This window comes from Electrona antarctica (assembly GCF_951216825.1).
Source record: "Electrona antarctica genome assembly, chromosome: 5".
Taxonomy (NCBI): Eukaryota; Metazoa; Chordata; class Actinopteri; order Myctophiformes; family Myctophidae; genus Electrona; species Electrona antarctica.
In genome coordinates this window covers 26,346,681-26,369,562 of record NC_136810.1, presented here as the reverse complement: position 1 = coordinate 26,369,562, position 22,882 = coordinate 26,346,681, and the positions used below count along the sequence as shown (strand labels likewise).

General features: G+C 44.5%; 1 protein-coding gene across 1 annotated transcript in view; it reads right to left on the bottom strand.

The window, feature by feature from the left end:
• Nucleotides 1-22,597, bottom strand: part of osbpl5 (oxysterol binding protein-like 5) — a 158,577-nt gene extending 135,980 nt beyond the window's left edge. The window contains exon 1 of the mRNA XM_079500442.1: nt 22,340-22,597. The gene's annotated coding sequence lies outside the window, so the exon portion shown is untranslated. The remainder of the gene's footprint in view (nt 1-22,339) is intronic.
• Between the last annotated feature and the right edge of the window lie 285 nt (nt 22,598-22,882).

Below are 22,882 nucleotides of genomic sequence, written 5' to 3'. Positions count from 1 at the left end.
CAAATAATCAAACCATGGTACACACAAACACACAACACTGGCCAATCAAATCATCACAAATGGTGTACACAAACACACAAAGCTGAGATACCTAGCGAACCCTCAAAAACACAAAAACGTAGAATATGGAGATAATTGGTTTCTGCCCGACAGCAACGATTTGCTACTTGAATGAGCTAGTGTAGTCGGCAGCGTGTAAGGTCAGGATATATCAGCAGCTTCTGGACACTAATCTGAACTGAGGGAGTGAGAGAGAGGTGGCTATGGAAGTGCAAAAGGCACCACCACCACCACCGTGAGAACCGTCTCTCTCTCTCTCTGACCCGCTGCACCGTGAGAACCGTCTCTCTCTCTCTCTGACCCGCTGCACCAGGACGTGAGAACCGTCTCTCTCTCTCTCTCTGACCCGCTGCACCAGGACGTACAGAGAGTGTTAGAGGGGCAGGGGCTGCAATCCTGTAAGAGGGCAGTTTTGGACAATTTTTTTTCGAAAAACAAGCTACAAGCTCACAACGCGTCGCAGCTTGTAGATCAGCTATTTTCGGGGCGCAACCCAGCACTCTTTAAGCTAGTGGAGATGCGGTGTACGACATGGATTTCTAAACAAATTTGTTCAACGCAAAATGCTGTGTTCAAGTTCAGGTGACTTCGGAAAAAAAGCAATTCTCCTGAATGCTGCCTTCCGGCATGGCGTGGCAAGGAGTGGCATTTGCATTTCTTTCGCCAAAGTAAATCGTGGTCTGGAGAGGGCACGGGTAAAAAGGCAGGGGCTGAAGCCCCCTTTGATGTCTATGTGTGCACGTCCGTGCGCTGCGCTGTGTCTGCGGAGAGAGACACAAGCAGCAACCTGTGTCTGTGGAGAGAGACACAAGCAGCAACCTGTGTCTGCGGAGAGAGACACAAGCAGCAACCTGTGTCTGTGGAGAGAGAGACACAAGCAGCAACCTGTGTCTGTGGAGAGAGACACAAGCAGCAACCTGTGTCTGCGGAGAGAGACACAAGCAGCAACCTGTGTCTGTGGAGAGAGACACAAGCAGCAACCTGTGTCTGTGGAGAGAGAGACACAAGCAGCAACCTGTGTCTGCGGAGAGAGACACAAGCAGCAACCTGTGTCTGTGGAGAGAGAGACACAAGCAGCAACCTGTGTCTGCGGAGAGAGAGACACAAGCAGCAACCTGTGTCTGCGGAGAGAGACACAAGCAGCAACCTGTGTCTGTGGAGAGAGACACAAGCAGCAACCTGTGTCTGCGGAGAGAGAGACACAAGCAGCAACCTGTGTCTATAAATACGCACTTTTGGCAAAGCCAGCCCCATGCATGCAGCTCCGGAACAAACATGAGCGGTCATAGGTCAGTTGACTGTGTGTGACTGTGTGACTGTGTGTCTGTGTGTGTATTACTGAACTTGTGAGGACCATGATGTCCTAGTAGAATTTGAGAAGTAGACGTTATGAGGAGAAATGGTTGGTTGTTTTAAGGCAGGGGTTCTCAACCTGGGGGTCGCAACCCCCCCCTGGGGGAGGGGGGGGGGTGGCTGGAAATTGAAATTGAGAGTTTGACATTAAAAGGAGCATTCAGTGATTTGAGTGATTTGGAAAACCACCCAGTCCGCCCCGGTAACAAAATGTGCACATGCACGCTCTACAGTGGGGGGAAGTGCAACAGGCCAACAGCATGTGCACCAAGGCCCGCCCCCCACTCGATCATGATTGGAGGAAGGCCTCTCTCATCCTGATTGGATGAAGGCTTTGCCACCCGCCACCAAAACTGAAACTAGGGTTTTTTGACCCCAGGGGCTCACTGGGGACAGGGAGGAACTCCTTATATGGTCAGCACACTCTATAGTAGGGAGGATTATCCAGAAAAAATGAAAAAATAAGTGATATTTAGATTAAGTCAAATCACTGAATATACCTTTAAGAGTTTACATAGTACACATATAGTGCATACATAAACTTTCCTTAATGATTATATCTGCTTTCAGTATTTATTTATGATGTATTTTCTCTATTATTAAGGTTATTGTAGCGGCCCATTTGTATTGGGGGTGGAGGTCGCAAGACATAGCCAAAGCATGTCCGGGGGTCCCCAGCAAAAACGTTGAGAACCCCTGGCTTAAGGGTGAAGTCAGTCACACTGAACTTTGCCTATCCGTCAGATTCCGCCAATGCTTTTCAATTGGAACAAAGTGGTTTGTTGCCATTTGCTGATTTCTGCAAAGAAATTAAACGTTCCCATTGAAAAGCATTGGCACAATCTAAATTTGGTGAGACTGCACCTTTATAGTTAAAAAAAATCACACCCGTGTGAAGTGAGGGGCGCTAATATATTAAAGTCTAACTTATGTTGATTAGGTGATGTAATGGTGATGTAAAACAAACGGTGCCAACACAAACATTAAACGCCATTAACAATAAAGAGACAATATGACGTAAATGACACATTAAGACGTACATTTTCCCTTCATTGTCAATGTGTTTAAAAAACCAACATTGAACTAAAGACAAACACTAAACCTGTGTATAGGAGGGGCTGGTGCCCCTCAAAAATAAATCACACCCGTGTGCAGTGAGGGGCACTCTTATCATCATAACATCATCTCATTCTGGCCAATCACAATTTGCGTCCTCACTTTTCCTTCTTCACTTTTCTGTCCTACAATACATTCCAATCAAATCATCGCTATGGGGTGATCAGCCAATCAAATCATCGCTATGGGGTGATCAGCCAATCAAATCATCGCTATGGGGTGATCAGCCAATCAAATCATCGCTATGGGGTGATCAGCCAATCAAATCATTGCTATGGGGTGATCAGCCAATCAAATCATTGCTATGGGGTGATCAGCCAATCAAATCATCGCTATGGGGTACACACAAACAGACAAAGCTGGGCATAGGAGGGGCTAGTGCCTAGGGTTGGGATTCGTTAGGATTTTAACGGTTCCGGATCCTAACGGTTCTCTTAACGGATCCTAATATAATTTTTTCCCCTTTTTTTCTGACATAGATTATGCTTATATTATAACTAACCTAACCAAGTACATAATAAACACAAATTCATTAATGAAAATGCACTTTACAATTATGAGGTGGCACTATTATTTAAACTTCACCACCACCAGCTAGCCACCAACAATATCATTGTTGCAATTTGTACTGTATATTGCAATTTGTACACATTGCAATAATGATATTGTTGTGGTGACAAATGTTGTGTCTTTAATGTTCAGATTAATTTAATATGAAGGACCCCTTACCCTAATGGAAACAAACCATAGTGCTTTCTTGGATTATAAAATCCTTTTAGCAGACCTATTGAACTGTAACTGTAAAGTAATCAATCTATGGAGGTATATGCACCTAAACGCTGGGCTCTCAACAGTCACGCGATTAATTTAGAGCCAAATCAAAAGCAGTTGAGTTGCTTATAAGTTGTAAAAATAAGTGCAGACAAATTGATTTGGCTCTATAGTTAACATGATTCATAAAATATCAGACAGAAAGACGTCGAGTCATTGGCGTTCTAAATTAACACCATTAACAACAGTTGTACATTAATACGCCTAATAAAAAGCTCTGTAGACGTTAGTAGTTTTTATTTTCTATTACGTTACTAGCCTGGGGAAAGTTAACCAGCCTTGCATCATCCTCGTCCCCCGCCGGCTGTGGTGGAGTTGCGGGGAGTGCGGTCACGATGGAGTTGTGGACTTGTGTAGGCATATTGATTTTGAGATGTTTCCTTAATGTGGACGTGGTGCAACTGGTACAAGTTGCAACAACCTTTGCAGGGAACTATAGCATCGCATTTATTGCACTTTGCGTGCTCAGCCTCAGAGTCATTTCCCTCTCTGTTAACCACACTTTGGAGATCTCTTCGACATACTCCGTGGCGGTGACTGGTCGCTGAATGCACAGAACAGTGGCCGTATCCTCCCCGACCCCACTCACTCATGTAGGTGGGGTGACGTCACCCCAGGCTCTGCTTGCATGCATGCACAGACACAGCGGAGCTAAATGACGACTGATGAGAACCGTTTGGGGAACCGTCAATAAAAAAACGCTGGAACCGGCTCCGGATCCGCAATGTCGGAACCGGGTCTGAAATGGACCCGGTTCCGAATCCCAACCCTAAGCGCCCCTAAAAAATCAAGACAGTTTAGGTTAAGGAAAAGATTGGTTTGCTGTTAGGGTCACGATTAACATTTAGATGTAGGGGATTTGGAACTGGACTTAGATTTAGGCCTACAGTTTATTTGTGTGCAGTGTCATACACCAATATGCAGATCTGCAATGTTGGCTTGTAGATCTGTAGTTTTTGACAAAGATACTCAGCGTGGATTAAAAAAAAGACTAGATAAAGTGCCCCTCGGGGCACAGGTCTCCACCAGGGCAGGTCAGGTCAGGTCAGGTCTGGTGGCACTATAATAGGCCAATGTGAAAAGGGTGCCATTTCTTCTTACGCCATTTCTTCTTGAGGCTTTTTGTTTTTGTACTGTAGAGAGATTTCACTTCAATTGCACGCTGCGTTCATGATCTGAAGCTTTTTGTTCAAAACTTTGAAAGCCAATGTTAGCCAATTAGGATGGAATATGAAATATCGGACAGATCCGGCTTGAACACATGACTATAGAGATGGTGTGTAACGATTTGCAGGATTTTTTGACAGAATCTGGAGGAGTAATGTTTTTCAAAAGTCGGCCTCCTGGTGGCGCTATAACAGGCCGTTGTGGAAGAATTTGGGCAGAGGTTCATCGTTGGCATCACACACACACACACACACACACACACACACACACACACACACACACACACACACACACACACACACACACACACACACACACACACACACGGACGGAGTGCAAAACATACTCTCTCCCCATGCCTTCGGCCTGGTGGAGATAATAATACAGTTTACAGATGCAAACCAGGTCAGTTTTTAAGTACATAGATATAGGGTTTAAGTAGTTAAACAGATTTTGATGCTATATTAACTAATTTTGCTGAGGACCCCCTGGAACCCCCAACATGGGCCCCTGGGGGTCCCCAAAGCCCATCATTGAGAACCACTGCCCTATATAAGGGCCCCATTGTAAGCCAGCAGCATTGACATGGTTAATGCTGACAGATCACGTCATCACAGCATCTAACTGTCACCTCCTTAGCATATCTTCTGAGGCTTGATTGTCAGTGATATACAACTGGTTGCTGTCGGGGCAGAAACCTCATATCTCTGATCTCCATATTTCAACTTGTTACGAGTGTCGCACAAAAGTAGTGATATCTAGCAATAGCTGATCTTCAAGCTTGGCAATGTGTCGCAACGTGACTTGTTGATCGTAGATCGGCTATTTTCACTATTCTAAACAAATAGAAAACATTTAGATCATTTAAAAGAGGAATGGTTTCGGACATACAAGGTTTCAGCACAGCGTTCATGCTGTGCTGACACACACCAGGATTACAGTACTGTGGGCCAGTCAGTCATGTGTCTTAAGAGGCCAGACCGCACCAATGCAACTAGTCGCAACTCCTTGCAACTAAACAGTTTTAAGGCCAGTCCACAGACTCCACACCAATGCAACTCCTTGCAACAGCGGCACAGCCATTGGGGTGGAAGGAGTTGCTTTGGTGTGGACTGGCGTGGCCTTTAGATCAGAGCTGACCTTTCATATCAGACAGGCACATATTCATCTGAACTGTTCCATATAGAGGGTATGCGCATGCATAAAGTCAGTGGCAAATCGAGTGGCAGATCGAGTGGCAAAGTGAGTTTAACGTTGTTTAACATTGTTTAATACAATCAGATCTTTTCTGTTTGGATGTATGGCCTGTCAAGGCCAGAAAGTCGTTTTTTTGCCACTCAGTAGGCGTTCCTGCATAACTTCCAGGTATGATGATGATGTCACACGCATACCCTCTATTAGAATTATGTGGGTTTTAGAGGATAAATGATTAAATGAACACGGTTTCCTTCCCATTGTTCTGTACTAGGTCGTAGGGAGAAAAAGAATCACACCCGTGTAAAGTGAGGGGCGCCCTTATCATCGTACATCATCATACATCATCTCATTCCGGCCAATCAGAATGTGCGTCCTCACCTTCGTCTTCAATGTTTGTGTTACGCAATGTTTGTGTTTACACAAACACTCAAAATTGTCCATTAATTGTCATTGGCATTCAATGTTTGTGTTTACACACACACACACCAAAAGCTGGACATATTAGGGGCTATCGCTGCTCAAAAATCACACGTGTGTGAAGTCAGGGGTGCTCCTATCATCATACATCACATTCTGTGCTCAGCCAATCAAATCAACACATTCCGTAGTACAAATACACAGACACACAAAGCTGGGCATAGGATGGGGCCGGGGCTAGCACCCCTCAACAAATATATTGTTTGATTTAGACCTGGGCAATATATCAATATTATTGTGTTGATATCGCGGTAGGAGCCTACTACTGTGTAATATCGTCTGGGATGTTGGATATGGCACGCATGTAATTTCCTGGTTTGAATCACTTGGGTCTTTTATACTTTCAAAAACGTTTGTCTATTTTAGCTATTTTTGGACATTTTTATTAAAATGAGAAAACAAATCATCACAAAATAGGGAGACGTGTTTATGCTTCACATTATAATCATGTTGAACATTGGTTCTACGTTGATAAATTACGTACATGGACATGACGCTACTTTAATGGACATTAACCACTTTAAACCTATATACATCTAAAATACAAAATGTGTCGCGAGCTTGTAAATCTGTGTTTTGGCACAAAATATGTTCATGAAAAGGTTTGAGAACCACTGATCTACAGGATGTCAGAAACTAAAATCTATCAGTCTGCTTAAGGCATTTCAGAACACAGCTTAGATCACAAGTCTTCAAAAAAGGTTTTCAAGATTGTGATCTGGTCGTTAATGTGCGTTTTTATCTATGTTATTCACAGCAAAGTGTTTCTCTCTCGCTCTCACTCACTCTGAGGGAGAAAGACGGTCCGTGTGGGAGAGGAAGCTGCTTTTAGACAAAAAGGCCAGCCTTAAATAACCCGGGAAAAAACTGGGGAAAGGGATAAAAACAACCCTGCGACAGAAAGAGAAAGGAACATTGGCACGACAGAAGGCTGCTAAAAATGCAACCTCTCTGGAGGCAGAAAGAGAAGAGAAAATAGAGAATTACCCTAGATTCCCCCACATGATGCTGCAGGGGGAACTAGAACACTACTGGGCAGCAACTAGGACTTATTATCCATATTGTGACCTGACCACACTGCGGGATGACTATTACTATAACCATTTAACTTCATATTTGCACAATGACATTTTTGATACGTAGTCATCAGTAATGATAATAATATAATGCCAATTGGGCATAGCAGTGGTGGCCATTTTCAGGTTCCATCGTTCCAGACCCCATTCATTTTTCCCACTAGAGATTTTAAAAAATATCAGTTATTTTAAGCCTACAATCAAGCCACCCAGGATCCTGATGAGTCAGACAGATTTTGAAAGCTGCAAAGCAAAGGCATCCTGGATACGTACTGTATAAGTGCAGTACATCCACTTGAGTTTTATATCATCTCTGTCGGGCGGAAACCTATGTCCAAAACTGTGACTTTTCAAGGATTCAAATTCAACCAACAAAAGTAGCATATCTACGAGCGCAAAACTCTTGAGCTTGCCGAGCTGCTATTTTTAATGTTTTTTCGTGACGCTGTAGTATGATGAAGTAGGGCATTCATAAAAGAATGGCTCATCACGCCACAGCAGGGAAGTTGAGACATCTTGCAGGTGCTTCCTACTGAAAAGCAGCACTGGTCAAACTCTCACGTTGTGTCCCAGTAAGTAAGTACTGGAGTTATGTACAGTATGTACAGACTCCACTGCACTAATAGAAGACTAAGCAAGTTTCTATTATTATTTTTATGTTATTGTTTTTATTATCTTTCCTTTTATGAATCTCATTTGACCTCTTTCTATTGAACAGAACAACAAAACATAAGAAAACAATGCATGTTATTGTCTCCACCAGGCCGAAGGCATGGGGAGAGAGTATGTTTTGCACTCCGTCCGTGTGTCCGTCCGTCCTTCCGTCCGTCCTTCCGTCCGTCCGTCCGTCCGTTATCAGCTAATCTCCAGCACCGTTGGCCCGATCCATGCCAAACTGTGCACACACACTCCCTGGATGCCAACGATGAACCTCTGGCCCAAATATTCCTCAACGGTCTGTTATAGCGCCACCATGAGGCCGATTTAGGCAAAACACATTTCTGTAGATAACTCATACACATTTTATCCATACATCACACAATTTGGTATACACTATCTCCATAGTCATGTGATCAACACGGATCTGCACAATTTCCCATCTTCCATCCTGATTGGCTAAGATTGGCTTCCAAAGCTCACATGATTGGTCCGTTTCGAACAAAATGCCACAAATCACAAACACAGTGTCCAATTTCCATGAAATTATACACACACATTTCCATTAGGCCGAGGACGACATGCCACTATTTCCCCCCCCAAATCAGCCTCACGGTGGCGCTATAAAAGGCCAATTCCTGTTTTACCTATAACTGCATTGATCTGTATACAACTTATGTATGCAGTGATGTAAATAGGTTATCAATGTAATGAGTCCCGGGATGCACAGGTGGTCATTCAAATGAGTCCCAAAAAATTCTTATGAGTCCCACAAAAAATCACACCTGTGTGAAGTGAGGGGATGCAACTCCGTGTGGGGGTTCGCGGGGGGGGGGGTGATGTTCCAGACCCCCAGGAACACGCCCAGGGGGCCGGGCCGGTTCCGGCGTCGCGTCCGAAACGGTTGAGAATGACAGAGTTACCGTGTGGCGGCCCCTCTACTGTACTGTATGTACTGGCACCCCCGAAAGCATACAGTTAATACGTGCGTGTGTGTTGGTGTGTGCATTAGGTTGCGCACAGATGGTGAAAAACAACCATGCTGTTTTCGTGCTCATACCCAGACACCCAGCCACCCACCCACACACAGCTCCGTAAGGGAGTGGTTGCACCACTCAAAAATAATAATAATAAAACATTTATTTTATATAAAAAAATATATAAACATATCAAATAGGCCTATACAGTATATTTTAATGTAGGCTAGTAGTATTAGCAGGCACAACTCAGTAAGAAATACTAATAGTGGGCAACAGTGGATTTAACATAGCTTAAACCAACCAAAAGTTGTTTGCAGTTGCAATTATTATACTTAGTCAAAATATCGGCGTGTGTTACACAATGTGTGTTACCCATTGAATCGGGTCTGGTTGTCACGCTAAAACATGTTCCCCTAAATATTTCTGTCGGAGGCAGCGCCGTTTAGTTGAGAGAGTTGCGACATCTCCATTCACTGCTTATTCGTGGGGCTGCATGCGTCACTGATCACTCCATTGTCGTCACTCTCCGTCTCTAAACAGCTCTAGTCTAGAGGCTGCGCTCAGTCAGAGCCAACATGGCGGCACACAGCGCGCTGTGTTGACAATGTTGTTACAGACTAGTGGTTCTACAAGAACGATTCCTACGTGGATTTTATTTTTTATAACATAGGATGAGGTCGGATGCGGGCATGCAAAATGATCGTGTCCGCATTTTTTTCCCCCGCGATTTTTTTTCTCACGTGGATTATTATTATTACTGTGTGCTGAGTACTCCGCTCAACCTCTGCGTCCACGGGACGCACAGGTTGAGCGGAGTTTGCGGCCCAAAACTATAAAGTGCGTTTTGGGACGCAAAACGCACCCTATTTACATCACTGTGTATGTGCACTCCCTAGAGGCCATGGAAAAACATTTTCCCTGCATCCCCCCACATCTGCCGGTTATAGCGCCACCATGAGGCCGATTTCTGCAAAACAAATTGTTTATGTTAGTCGCACAGATTTCAACCAAATCTCACGCAAATCGGTACACATGATCTCTGTAGTCATGTGATCAAGACGAGCCTGTTGGATTTCTCAGATTCTACAATGATTGGCTAAGATTGCCTTCCAAAGTTTTCAGGAGTAGCCCGTTTTGTACAAAATGCTGCACATGTCCTGCTCATCCAGAATTCTATCCTCAGAGATGCTATGAGTGATCTGGCTCTGCATTTCCTCAACAAACAAACAAAAAAACATGTTTATATTACTCTTAAACATTTTGCCAAACATCTCACACAGTCCTATCCTCCTGGTGGAGACCTGTGCCCAGAAGGGCACTTTTTCTAGTTTATTTTGTATCCATCATTTCTCTCTATACCAGCAGTGTATCAGCCACTGGGGTATGGTGGCGTTTCGCTGCTGATAACTGCCTGCTATAGAGAGAAATAAATGGTAAGAAAACAAATCGATATATTCTGTTATGTAAACACAGGGCTACTTACATACTATACTTTTAATCTGTCAATCAATGATTCAATCAATCAATCAAAGTGTCAACCTAAATCAAGCCTAAGTTATCAGACAGCCCTTCAAACAGTCTTCCAAACACTCACTCGCACACTGTTTCCTTCTCTCTGTAAAGCTGTGGACGGTGCCCATAACCCCCCCCCCCCCCCCACACCCCCCCACACCCCCGCCATCCGCTCTCTCCCCTGTAGCTTTAGATGAATAGGTTCAAGGGCCAACAGCATTAAAACTTTAGTTGATAGGTTTAAGGGCCAACACCATTAAAAACGGCCTGCCGGATTAGTCACTGGTCGACAAAGTACTCAACCCCCAGTGCTTGAGTCCAAGTATAGAGATACACCTGCTCAAATATGACTCAACTACACGTGACCTGTAGCCTTCATATTTTAACATTTACTACTACTTGATCATACCACAGCATCACACGAAGGCATCAAAATAGCAGAGGGGATCTGCAATCTACCACAGCAATATACCACAGCATCACACAAAGGCATCAAAATAGCAGAGGGGATCTGCAATCTCGAAATGTGGCGTGAAGCGTTCTGAGCTTGCAGATCTGCTACTTATGAGACGTAGCTTGCGGAGTTAGTTCAGTCAGTCACACTCAAGGGAGTTAATGCCATGCTCAAGGAGCATACTATACTCAAGGGGTTAACATGCTGCATTACTATGTGGGTGTATTCAGTGTGTGCAAGACCCTCATGTCATTTGCTGATGTGGCAGTCAGCTGACCAATTGGGCGGGCTACTTAAGCTCACCAGTCTGCATGCTCCTCCTGCCTTCCTCTGCATATGGTCCCTGGTTGTATGTGATGTTTTTTGTTCCTCGTGGTTGTTGCTGCTGCTATTGCTGTCCGTGTGTGCAGCTACTTCTGCTTAAATTATGCTTCTCAGCTACTGCCCTTGCTGTGATAAGGGCCTGCAGGTTGTATGCAAAATATTGAGTTTGATAGGATTCTGCTAATGCTGCTGAGTTCTACTATGTGGCTTCAACAAGCTTCATAATAGCCCGTTTTGGTAATTAAGCCAGATGCGCAGTCAGTGCTGCAGCTTCTATTGTAACATGGTATGTGTTCTATAGCCAAGTTTTCATTTTGCTAATGTTTTGCCAAGTCAGCCCAGGTGCAGTGTTTCTCCCATTCAGTGATGGGTCCTCAACTCATGTGCAGTGGTTGCCACCTCCGCTTTTATAAGCAACGTTGGGCTTGTTTCTGCAGTAAAATTGTTCGGTTCTGGTGTTCTGTCATGGATCCAAATGACCTTGGCCAATGAACTGTATTGTTTCAAAGTCGTCGTAGTCATTAGGGTATATATTGTAAGTTAAGTTGTCACATGGTGAGTCCTAGTCGGGTACAGGATGGTTCTACACCTGGTTGCTTTCTTTCTCAAGATCTGGCAACTCAGCTGACTGTTTGTGTCTCCTAGCAGTTCATTCATTTTGGAGCAAGACTTCAGTCACACTCTGCTTACCAAAGTATTCCTTAAAATACTTTCTATATGTGCTTTGGAAAGTGTTGTCTGTGAGGTAACTACCTTACTCGCAATCTTGATATAGGTTTGGTGCTTTTGTAGCCATGTAGTGTTGAGGTTTCCTCATTGCCATGAGGGTTTGTTCATGCTAAACTAATGCTAAAGCTAGCACCCTTTTGCCCTGTGATTTATTATGCTTCAGTTTTATGCCTGGTTAACATTAACACTGTCAAGTCATATGTGGCATAGTTATTAATCTTAAAGTTCATCTCAATCCATTTCAGTTATGTGCAGTGTCATTCTAAAGTAGGTTAAAATTGCAAATTGCATTTGTAGTAATGTCATGTCAAGTGACATAGCCTACGGTCTACTGCTGTAGATCTGTAGATTTGTTTCTAGCGGTTTATTTTCGGACGTATTTCTCAATGGGTATCATTTAATTAGTGCTTTCTTTTCGTTGTATCATGTCTCAGCTTCACTATCCGGGTTGAGCTGTCTTGGAGAAGAGTTAAAAGCCTTAACAACTGCTGCCTCCGTCCGCCTCTTCAAGCATATCTAGCTGTCGGTCTAGTCACTCCAGTGTATAGAGGGTATGCGCATGCATAAAGTGAATGGCAAATTGAGTGGCAAAGCGAGTTTAACGTTGCTTAACGTCGTTTAATGCAATCATATTGGACTTTTCTGTCTGGATGCATGGGCTGTCAAGGCCAGAAGTAGTTTTCTGCCACTCAGTAGGCGTTCCCGCATAACTTCCTGGTTTGATGATGATGTCACGCGCATACCCTCCTCACTCTCTTGAGGTCAGAAGTTCAGATCAATATACACATATAGCGTCTTGTCACCGTGTGTCCCATCGCTCATTGTCACCTTTAATGTTTCAGATTCATACTGTATGTTCTGTTGATCAGTCCTTGAGTAGGATTAGGTAATGGCAGTTGTTTTGTGGGACTGAAGATGTTTCAAAAGGTGGTAGGCTAGCAGCTCGCTGTATTGCTTCATTTCTGCACAACTAACATCCACTGCCAGGAGCTCTAAAGTGAAACTCCTAAGCATTAATTCATCACTTATCCGTGAGAGGACCTGGGACGAAGGAAGGCAGCCATAGACATATGTCTATGTTCGCAGCAAGCTTGGCTTCCGTGTCGCAGTGCTTGTGCAACCTATTGGTTGTGTTTTCCCCTGTGCAGCCTGGGAAATGTAGTCTGCCAGTTTGTATTCAGATCAGTAATCGATTTGACGTTGCTCAGTACCGCTATAGTATTGAGTAACAGCATTGGGCAAATATCACAGTGATGACGTTTAATGTCTATAAATCCGCAGTGGATATAGCATAAGTTGGGTTAGTTGCAACTTGCATAGGAGGCCTTTGCTATGTTTCACCAGTTTCAACCGAAACAGGCCTCCACCCTCAGGGGCCCTCCGAGCGCTGACTGACCGTCGGGTGTCCCCCGCCACCTTTGGCCTCTCTCTCGCTCACTCGCTGCCTTACTCTCTCCCACATGTTAAGTTACACTTATTTCCTGTTAATAACCATGGGTAAATGTGCAGCATTGGGAGGTAAAGGGGAGACACTTATCGTGAAGGGACAGCAGGATGAGGAGAGGTGGTGTTGTCGCTGCATCATTGTCGAGAGTAATGGTTGCGTGCAATATTGAACAGTCAAACTATTGTATCAATACACCCGTATCAACAGGATAATTCCGTCATAGGTTATGGAGGCCTCATATTTGGTCTTGAAACGAGCCTCCAGATTCCTAAGGCCGCCCCTGGTTAGTTGTGTGACCTCATTCAGCACTGCATCATCAGGACGATGGATCCAATGCTGGAAACACTTTTGGCTCATGGTGCTCATTAAACGTTTATGTTAAAGTAGTCTATAGTTGTGCAAGATGGCCAGTATATCTCGTTGTTAATCTATTTAACGTTGCAGTTAGTAGGGATGGGGCCGATTTTCTTGTGGCTGCTTGGTAGCTACTTCTAATCTTGTTGTAAGCCTTCACGTTCTGGTACCAGCCCAGGGGCCTCGCGGCTAGACGAGTCTGCCCCGAGACTGGGAGGTTGTGGCTCGATCACCGGCTGGGTCATACCAAAGACTCCGGAAAAATGGGAACCCAGTGCCTCCTCCGATCCTCGGCACTCGGCATCAACGGTCGTAATGGAGTAAGTCCCTGCGTCATTCTAGTGTCACGTCCAGGGGCTGTACGTGTACATCAATCCGCCTCACACTTCTGGATCAAGAGTTGGGCTCCTACCCCCGGGCCTCATGACTCAGCAAGGCTTGTTTTTCCGCTCATCTTAGTTATTGCTACTAATGGCATTGGATGGCAATCTAAATTAATGCAGTAATAAATTCATAGTTAGTGGCATCAATGTTGTCAATTATCTGTAGCCATTGTCATTGCTTCCTCAAAGAAGCTGTTTAGTGTTATGTTAAATAAAGTAATACATGTATTAATAAAAATAAGTGGCTATACAGGACAGGCATATATCTTGCTTCTCTCAAAGCATATCATGTTTTATCTATTATCTGCGGCTCATTTGTTCAACAGGTTCATGACCCTCAGATGTTCTTTTGGCCCTAAGCTTTCTTTCAGCACAAATCTCAGACGTCCTAAGGTCGCTCAGTCAGGAGATTCACCAATGCTTCTTCAGCCGGTGTTGGCCGCCTTGGCCGGTTGGGTTTTCTTCGAAAGTGATGGTTCTAGTATCTGGCAAAGAAGTAAGTCCATCACCATCACCCATGTGCAGTGCTGCTGATTCTGCAGCATGATCATAGATTGCTTGTATGGGACATAGTAGTGTATCTCATCCCAGTTCTGGACGAGGGTGGTCTTGAATAGTTCTCGGGTCTGCACGACTCAAGCTTATTTTAAGCTCATATTCAATTGCTCAAAGGCCTCATGAAGAGCATATGCCGCTCATGTAAGTTAATTCATAAAGGGCCTCTATCACTTGGGTGTCTAAATAGTCTAGGATTAAGATCTAAGGCTTTCTCTTTAAATATCGGTATCTCTCTTTAAACGGCTTATCAGGCTCGTGTGGTGTGGGAAGTCTCTTCTGCTGATCTTGACCCTCAGCATGATCTCTGTTTCCGATCCGTGCTTAGGATCCACTATTTACTCTTTTAATCATTCAGTCAGGAGGAAGTATAAGTAACTCTGTCTCTGCTTGTGTCTTTCAGTTCTGCATTGGGAAACCTGCTTTGGCTGCGTTCTGGACTCCGTAAGGTGGCGTGAGCCCTGCCTAAGCCATGGCTATCGGTCTTCTCAGCTCATTTCCTCGCTACTCCTGATTCTACTGCCACGCCGATGCGGCAGTCGCCAACCGAAACTCAGGCCACGGTCCTCAGCTGCCCATGAATCATTATGTGCATCTAATCAGAAGAGCTTTCAGTGTTGATTCAGGATGTAATGAATGCAAGTGCTGTATCTGATCAGGAATGGTAATCTTATTACCTTGCATATACGGTGGTCGCTGGGGGTAGTTCATTGGTGGCATGTCACAAGCTAATGACCAAATGGCTCAGTAGATGTTCCTCTACAGTGTTCCTCTACACCGGGGTAATGGTGGTTTCCTCATTTTGGCTTTAGATTAACGTTGGGGTAACGGTCAATGGTCGCACTACATGTAAGCCCTGTGAAATAGTTCAGGTAAGCCGCACGGCTGCGGCATGCAGTCATAGCTACACTTAGCTCTCGTTAATTAGAATATCCTTATGTTTATAGCGGCTCTGAAACAGCGGGCCGGTGGCGTTCCTCTTGCTGACAAAGTGCCGGTGGCGTTCCTCTTGCTGACAGAGGGCCGGTGGCGTTCCTCTTGCTGACAAAGTGCCGGTGGCGTTCCTCTTGCTGACAGAGGGCCGGTGGCGTTCCTCTTGCTGACAAAGTGCCGGTGGCGTTCCTCTTGCTGACAGAGGGCCGGTGGCGTTCCTCTTGCTGACAGAGGGCCGGTGGCGTTCTCTTGCGTTCTCCTGCGTTCTCCTGCGTTCTCCTGCGTTCTCCTGCGTTCTCTTGCGTTCTCTTGCGTTCTCCTGCGTTCTCTTGCTGGCCGGTGGCGTTCCTCTTGCTGACAGAGGGCCGGTGGCGTTCCTCTTGCTGAGGACGTCGGCGTAACGGTGAATGGTTGCACTACACGCGCGTAAGCCCTGCGAAAGCAGCATAGAATATTCCTCTATAGTGGCAATAGAGGAATGGCCTATCGGCGAGCGCAGCCAAGCAGGCCTTTTTCAGCTTAAGCTTAAGGTTAGTATGCCCCAGCCGATCCCAGATGGTTGTCTCTCATGCTGGGAGAAAAAAAAAAAAAAAAGAAAAAAAAAAAAGGGGTATCGGCCGGGGCCCCACACATTATTTTTCCCAAGAGGTAAGCCTCACGGCTCGGCGTGCAGTCATGGCTACACATAGCTCACGTAAAAGTTAAAATATCCGTGCAAAATCCAGAAATGCATAGCTTGCATTTCGTCACTATTCTCAGTGGGACATCTGCACGGATGTGTATCGGTTGAGTATTCCCGTAGGGTGTTCCGGTTCTGCTTTGTTGGGGGGGTTAGCATATCCGGCAGGTTCCAGCAATGCATATTTGCATTTCGTCACTGTGTATCCATAGTGGGTCACCTGCCCGGATCAACGGTGAGAGTTCACCGAAAGTATGTGTGTTGGGGGGGTTATTGTATATCTATCTCCCTGCTCTTTATATTCTGTGTTATTGCTTAACCATGCCGAGCAGGGAGAAATCCAGCAGAGCCGAACGCCAAGTCTAATATCATATGCACACTCATTACTCATTCTGTAATAAATATTGGTAAATCTATTCGTGAGTTGTCTGACTGAAATGAGACGTAGCTTGCGGAGTTAGTTCAGTCAGTCACACTCAAGGGAGTTAATGCCATGCTCAAGGCGCATACTATACTCAAGGGGTTAACATGCTGCATTACTATGTGGGTGTATTCAGTGTGTGCAAGACCCTCATGTCATTCGCTGATGTGGCAGTCAGCTGACCAATTGGGCGGGCTACTTAAGCTCACCAGTCTGCATGCTCCTCCTGCCTTCCTCTGCATATGGTCCCTGGTTGTATGATGTTTTTTCCCACCTCCACCCCAGCACCACCGGTGGGCTCTGCTATTTATGTTCCCCATGGGGGGTTATTGTATATCTATCTCCCTTTCGTGCCGAGCAGGGAGAAATCCAGCAGAGCCGAACGCCAAGTCTAATATCATATGCACACTCATTACTCATTCTGTAATAAATATTGGTAAATCTATTCGTGAGTTGTCTGACTGAATTGCCGTTTTAGAATTTGAATCCTGACAGTACAACAGTACAACAGCATTGGACTTACGAGGTTTCCAGTAACAGTATTGGATTCATGAGGTTTCCACCCGACAGAGATATACAAGCTCATTACTCTGACATGTTGTGTAGAACTAGAACTTGTAGAACGGCTTCACTATATTTGAAATAGGGCTTAAGCAGGGGTTGACTTAACGGTTGCCCGACTGCCTGTGGCAAGTAAATAAAACGTTGGGGCAAGTGGAACCTGAAAGCAAACTTGCCCAACTGGCAAGTACATTTGAGTGGGTAAGTAACTGTATTTAGTTTGCTATAAACACAACACAAGATGTCTGTGGAATTTAATATAAGTCATATTGTATAGCTATTGAGATATTTGGCATAAAAGGTATGTCCATATCCCACAGAACCAGAATTCTCGAGTCAAAAGAATGTTGATATAGATGTTAATATGAACGGTAATTCACATTTACTTTTCGGGCATGTGAGCATGGCCTTTTGGCCAGTAGAACATGACCTATACTTGCCCAATGGGAAAGGAAAGTGCCTGTCGACCCATGTAAGTGGCTATTAATTCATAATGTAATGTGCGCTTTTTCCATTCCTAGAAATGTAGTGGAGTCCCACAAATGTACAACATTGTTTGTAATATGTAGAGGACTGAGAGTGTCAAAAATATACAAATACTCAAGTAAAGTAAAGATAATGTACTTAAGAGTACAGTACTCAAGTCAATATATTGTCTACTTTGTCCACCGCTGGGATTAGCACCGGGCAGATTCTATCACAGCATTCATTCTCTCAGCAGATTGCTGAGAGAATGAGATCAGATCCACCACAAGCCTCTAATCAATACCAATAAGCCTCGATGACCCAAATTGAGCTAACTCGCACCGAACTCTACTGAAAGTATTAACAGCAGGTCACTTGGTTTAAGAAGATAAAATCTGTTTCATGAAAAGGAAAAGACAAGCTATAATAAAACCTGCAAAAGGCACTAAGGAGTCAACAATCCACATAATAGAATGGGGGATACACTAAATAATATGTCTGCTCTCTGACGGATCGATTGGCCTATTTGCAAGGTCCCGGGCATCTGTTTTATGGGCTTTCGGGCAGCAGAGGTGTAATGCCTTGTTGGACTATAGTAGCATCTCTCTACTGTTTTTTTTGTGTCAAAATTGCGAGCCAGAAGAGAACTGCAGCCCCTCTCTGAATGTTCTGCATAGGCAGAGCAGCTACAGCAGCACTCCAAACTCCAGATAAAGAAAGGTGTGTTGGGAAAGGAATAGATAGACCAGTGGTTGTCAAAGTACAAGGACCCTCGCCCCCAAAACACCTTCGCCCGGGTCAAGTCTGGCGACCTCAGAACAGTCGCCACCTCCTAAACGTAATCTCAGTAAAGCTATGCCTAAACCTAACCTAACCTAAATATAACCGCAGTAAAACTATGCCTAAATTACCTAACCTTATTCCTAAACATAACCTCAGTAAAACTATGCCTAAACCTAACCTTATTCCTACACATAACATTCCGGTTACCTCCTTGGAGGGGTTCCAGGGGGTCCTCAGCAAAAGAAGTAAGTAAGTAGCCTTGCCAGGCCATGGGGCCCATAGGGCAGGAGCCTATATCCTGTTTCTGTAGCATGAGGCAGCTTGATGTACAAGTACACCCCCTGGACATGACGCTAGTATGTCACAGGGACTTACCCCCAAATCCAAGCCTTGATGCTGAGGGAGGCACTGGGTCCCATTTTTAGAGTCTTTGGTATGACCCAGCCGGGGATTGAACCCCAGCCCCGACCTCCCAGTCTCAGGACGGACACTCTAACCACAAGTCCACTGAGCTGGTCAGCAAAAGTAATAGCAACAGTATTAACATAGCATCACAATCCTTTTAACCACATTATCCATTTACATGTTGGCTATTTAAAAATAGCAGATCTACAAGCTCACAGTGCATCACTTCGAGCTTGTATCATCTATTTTCCATCACATGAAAAAGTTTGAGAACCAGTGTGGAATAGACAACCAAGCAAAGAAAAACATACCTTGGCAGAACGAAACCAGAGGGGGGAAAGGGCGTGAGGGAGGGAGGAGGCAACAAGAGAGACATTGTTATGCTTCTCTTTTCTCATTAAGCTGCAATTTACCAAAATGTCACCTCTCACCTGACATGTCAGTTGTAGCTAATCATTTCCATTTGTGCTGGTTTCAACAACACACTTTCAAATCTTAAGCGTCAACTTAACTCTGAGGGCACATTACATTTCGTCACTGTCGGGAAGAAACCTCTTATCTGCATGTTCTAGCTTTTTGCGTTTTTACGTAAAGTAACGTCCTCGTTGATCATACTAACTACAGTGTCACACGAAAGCATCGAAAGTAGCAGATCCACAAGCTCGAAATGCGCCGCCAAGCGACGTGTTTCGAGTTTCGACCTAGTCGGTCTGATACTTTTGATGCTTTTGAATTTGAATCCTGGATCAAGTAACAGCAACCTCAGACATTAGGAGGTTTCCACTCGAGTCGACTGAGACGAATTGTTCTCAGAGTTACAAATGGAAATATTAACGCTGAGGCTGCACGTTTCATCTCGGAAAGATAAACTACATTAAAACTCTTATATTTGTCTCTCTGGAAACGAGCAGATTCATCTCTGGTCCAAATGGAATGATTCAAACCTGCAGATTTCATCACTGGCGTAATCAGCATACTGTAGGATATCATTACATTTGCGCCTTCTATTAACCGCTGATAGACGTGGATCCCAGTTGTCTCTGTTTCTAATAGGCTACTTTTCAGTCTACACCAAATCTCTTCACAAAAAATAAACAACAAGCTTGTAGATTGGCTATTTTTTGCTAATGTTCCCCCCTCCAGATTCAGAATTATGAATGATTGATGGGGGTTCAAGTGGTTAAAGCTGTGTCACTATGTGACTTTTTCCCCCTATTTTGTCCAATCTGTATGTTAATACAATATATAAGTCTGTCTCCCTGTTCTTCTATTGTCTCACCTAGACACAGGATCTGACACGAATATTGACCTGATGGCCAAGATTCAATGTATCCCCTCCCCTGAGCAAGCAGACAGGCTCCATTATCTCAATGGTAAACATTTCAGCGCTTCACACTCAAATCCAGGGTAGAAAAGGAAAGTAGTATAGCATAGTGCCGCTGTAAAGTTAATCACCTGTGTAAGCATTTTGTCTGTGTGTGTACATCTTCTACAATAGATGAGAGGTGTGTGCACCTCAAAGGCTTGTTGACAACCATCACGTGTTGACTATGAACACATGGAGGGAAAGGTTACACCTCTGGCTTCCACAACATCAACAGCGGGGATTGTCACGTTGCAGACGTGGCCCGGCTTGGCCCTGCACTGCATGGGTTTGACATTGAACTGTTTGTCTGCAGCCTCCATATAGACAGTCAGCCAGTCAGGCTGCAGGCTATAGGTCACCATGCATGCAGTCAGAGGCAGTAAATTAACCACCAGTCCAGTCCAGTGCATATAGTTCTCAGAGCTTTTCGTGTCAAGGATACCCAAATTGATATGTGTCCCCCCCCATCTGAAAAGGTGTTGTGCCAGCCAGGGACCCCATGCAGAAGAGAAGATTTTCAAAAATTTAAATAGCAGACGTATACTAGCCTACTGCTATTAGCTTTCAGCGCACAGTGCGTTCGCAGATCTACTATCTTCTATTTTTTTAAATAGCCAAAATGCTAAAATAAAAAAAGGATAAAGTGGTGAAATGATTGGGATGCTACATTAACTATACTTTTGCTGGGACTAGCCAATCTAAGCAGCTTGCAGATTGCTTTTCTTGCATTATTCATGATGTGAACATGCCTGATACATCATTATGATGATCAGACTTAATTATATCCTTAAACTTCTTTGTTGTTATTTATGCCCCAAAATCCACTGCATGGATGTGCAGGTTTTGTAGCAATTTGTAGAAATATCAGATTGTCCAATGTTTAAGCATGTCCTACTCATGTATACTTTACTTTCTTTCTTCTTTTTTTTTTTTTTTTTTACATTTTGCATAAACAATATTAGCCAATTTAACACTGAGGTGCCCACCTCTCCTGTTACCTATGTGTTGTAATGTAACTACACTGTTATTATGACCACTGGCTTTGACTCTGGGTATTAATTAATCATGGGTTATGCAGCCTGACTGGGACTGTATCTTCTTAAAAACTAGCGTGTTACATCGGCGATCGATTCCGTCCTCGTGAGTTAATGATCATCACATTGATAAACCAACTGTAACAACCCCAGGCAGCAAGATTAATAAATATATCATCCATAAAAAGAGCATCATGCACGCACAGATTCGGTCCGCCCTTGTCTGTGTCACAACCGACACACGCACACACACACGCACACACACACACACACACACACACACACACACACACACACACACACATACACACACGGCTAATGGATAATGGTTGCCATGCATTGATTGATTGAATCAATCAAACACACACACACACACACACACACACACACACACGGCTAATGGATAATGGTTGCCATGCAAACAAGTGACAGTCAAAACATGTGGCAGGCATCCTCAGCCTCATCCCGTTTTAGCTGACTGGCTAATATTAGACACAGGTTGCTATTACGGTGTAGGAGCCCCTATAACGTTGATAAACTAACTCATCATAATACATAAAATAACACACAATACATACGTAGCCTAATAAGTGTGTCTACCAGAACGGGGACACCAGTTCCCACCCGCGCGTGCGTGTGTGTGTGTGTGTGTGTGTGTGTGTGTGTGTGTGTGTGTGTGTGTGTGTGTGTCACTGTGTGTGTGTGTCACTGTGTGTGTGTGTGTGTGTGTGTGTGTGTGTGTGTGAGAGAGAGAGAGAGAGACACTGGAGGGGGGACACGAACAAACAAAAAAAAGGAAAAAATAAAAACAAAACAGAAATCACATTAAAGTGCCAGCCCTATATACTTCAGTTAGCGTTAGCCTCGCTAGCCCGGGCTAGCGCGTGAAAGAAAAGAAAGGCAATTCTCGAGAACTAAAAGAAAAAAGCCGCGTGGGAGCGACATTATTCTCCAGGCTGTAATGTGTTTTTCTTCCCTGTTGCTCGTATAAGAAAGGAATATCCGCAGATATAAACTTACTCCGTGTGGAGGGCTGCTGCTGCTGCTGCTGTGCATGCAGCGGTTGTTTGGAGAGCTTCCTCTTGTTGTATTCAGCGCAGTGGAGACATGTCTTCTCCTTCTCTCAGTCAGTCCGTTACACTCCGTCCATGATACTACGATAGACCGTGGAATGAAGGCAGGGGACAGACGGACAGACAGCGAGGCTGTGGGCCAGCAGACAGACACACAGACACAGAGAGCAGACTGGCTGGAAGGAAAGGAATCAGAGAAGTTCCGTCATCATCTCTGTGTCTCTTCAATGGAATGAACGCTGACTGTTATGTATGTCCATGCTGGGCTCTGGGCTTTACTACTACTACTACACTACAGGGTTTACAGCGCCCCCTGTGGCCACATGTTGCTTGGATGGGACTGGGTGTCCAAACTGTCCATCCATTCGTTGGTTTTCTTCTGGAGTCTAGAAGCTGTTCCGAGGCCCACTGGTGGGCCGTCAGGGTATTGCAAGTGCTCACCAGCACAATTGATTGATTGTACTGATAATATAATAAACATACCGGTATT